The following is a 2,500-nucleotide window of genomic DNA, read 5'->3' as shown; positions in this document are numbered from 1 at the left end:
GAGGGAGGGGACCCACTCACCCCTACCTATGTGACGTCAAAGCATCATTTGATTTATTCCTGCTTCTAAATGTGGAAAAAGAAAACAACATTGCTTTAGAGAACTACACGCGTCGCGAAAACTTGAAATTCATGAATCTACCAGAGGATCGCGGAGAAGATTGCAAAGGAATCTGATACGAAACGACCTAAAAATAGATGTCACCAATGTCCGATTTCATGCCGTTCACAGGGTAGGAAAGTCTGCAGTCGGAAAAACGCGGCCAATTATTGCGAGATTTGTGTGTCGCGAAGACAGGGACTTGGTATGGTCAAGGAAGAAAGATCTGAAAAACTCCACAACATATCAGGATGCTTACATTACGCAGGACTATGCTAAAGCCATTCAGCAGGAACGTCGCTTTTTGATCAAGGTAATGAAAAAAGCCAGAGCACTCGGATTTGATTCCAAAGTTATTGATCGACATCTTGTTGTAGGCGAAGAAAGATTTACCTGCGGAACCATACCGGAGAGAGCCCAATGGAGACTGAAACCACAACGTAAGTCAATTTCTGCCTCTTGGAACTACAATTTAATAAAAGTATTTAATAATTTAATTTAATTTAATTTAATTTTACGCTTTTACCCAAAAGCTTTATTCCTTGTTTTTCTACAATTACCTTTATCAACAAAAAGAGCATTGTACAGTTTCATATATAACTCTGAACAACCTAAACAGAGCTGAATTTGAATACACCGGCTAACCTCAACACTCCCTCAGGAGCGTTTAACATAATAAGTGTCATCTTTTTGTTATTGTCTCGTACGTGCTTTCCTTTTATGTATGGAAGTAACAAAGACACTTTGTTTGGCAATTGCATATATTCCGTGTTTACATTCTACTTTTTTAGATACAGGTATGCTTTACAGCAAGCTAGTCAAATACGACAGCCTAGGTTTAAGATAAGTCCAAACAAATTCAGGGCTGAGTTGCTCGAAGCATGGTTAGTGCTAACCATTGGTTAAGAGGTATTAAAACCTATAGGTTGTTATGGTATTTAACCCGGGTTAGCGCTAACCATGCTTCGAGCAACTGGGCCCAGGTCAGTTAGTAACTGCCTTAATACATTAATGCAGGATGGATAACGAAATTTCATCAATTAACATCAAAATTGTTTCGCTAAACGTAAGAGGTTTAAATAATTCTATCAAACGTAGAAAAGTCTTTAAGTGGCTTCATAGGCAGACCGCTCACTGCTATTTCCTCCAAGAAACCTTTAGTACCGAACAATATATAATCATCTGGCGATCGGAATGGGGTCAGTGGAAATATCTTCTACAGCCATGGATCAAATCATAGCAAAGGTGTGATGATTCTTGTTAACCCAAGATACCAATTAGAGGTGATAAGAAGTATCAAAGAGAAAAATGGAAGATCAATAATTTTGGAAATCAAGCTAGATAATCAAAACCTCGTCCTTGCCAATGTATATGCTCCGAATGACATTTCACAGCAAATCAAGTTTTATCAAGATTTAAATCAAACTCTAGGTGGATTTTCAGATTGCAACTTGATAATTGGAGGGGATTTCAACTGCGCGCTAACGCCAAAAGACAGAAAAAGTGTGAAACAACGTTCGAACAAACAGACTGTCATAAACGAAATTGAAAATCTATGCTCTAACTTCGCTCTCACAGATATTTGGCGTGAATCAAATACCCAAGCTCTGTCGTTTACGTGGCATGACCAAGCATTCAAGTGTCAAAGCCGACTTGATTTTTTCCTAATCACGGCTGATCTAGTTTATCTAACAAAAGAGAGTAATATTATGCATACTCCTTTCTCAGATCACTCTGCTATTATGTTGAATATACAATCGGTCGACCAACGCAAAAAATCAGGCCCTGGTTTCTGGAAATTTAACGCAAGCTTGTTAGAAGATAAAGAATATGTAGAAAAAATGTGTGTAAACATTCCGGCTCTCATAGAGAAGTACAAGGATGTCACAGATCTTGGCCTGAAATGGGGTGTCATCAAGATGGAAATCAGAGGCTTCACAGTGCAGTACTCCAAAAGAAGAGCTAGATCAGAAAAAGACCAGGAAAAACAACTACTCACCCTCTACCTGTGTGACGTCAACAAAACCATTCAATTATTTCAATTGCGAAGGGAGCTAGGATAGTTTTTAAAAATCTGCGAAGCGTACAATGGGGAATAAATGGGACAACATTACGCATTCCGTGTATATGCCGATTAAGGGCATCTCGTTTACAAGATCAAATGTGGTAAAGGCAAGGAAGCCTATAAAGAAGCCAGGGGCTTATAAACTATAGGCTTCTTGGAACTATAGGATAAACCATACAAGTTAAGGGTACTAAATGAAAATTCCAATTAATTTTTTTTTAAAGAAAAAAAAGAAAGAAGAAAAGGTGTGTAGCTCAACAAAAAGTCAATTTAATTACGAAAGAAGGAATTTTTAAAGTCTTTTGCCAAACAAACTGATACTTTCACTGTTTTAAA

The 2,500-nt window shown here is 37.8% G+C and overlaps 2 protein-coding genes across 3 annotated transcripts in view; one reads left to right on the top strand and one right to left on the bottom strand.

Moving 5' to 3' along the window:
* The window catches only part of LOC146465597 (sialidase-1-like), a 29,597-nt gene that overhangs the window by 13,922 nt on the left and 13,175 nt on the right, over window positions 1-2,500 (top strand). The gene's annotated exons all lie outside the window — the stretch shown is intronic.
* Window positions 1-2,500, bottom strand: part of LOC146465598 (acyltransferase PGAP2-like) — a 16,669-nt gene that overhangs the window by 3,577 nt on the left and 10,592 nt on the right. The gene's annotated exons all lie outside the window — the stretch shown is intronic.

Source organism: Pavona decussata, unplaced genomic scaffold (assembly GCF_977016875.1).
Source record: "Pavona decussata unplaced genomic scaffold, jaPavDecu1.1 SCAFFOLD_156, whole genome shotgun sequence".
In the NCBI taxonomy this organism is placed as follows: Eukaryota; Metazoa; Cnidaria; class Anthozoa; order Scleractinia; family Agariciidae; genus Pavona; species Pavona decussata.
Note: the sequence above shows the minus strand (reverse complement) of the source record. Positions and strands in the feature narration are given on the sequence as shown.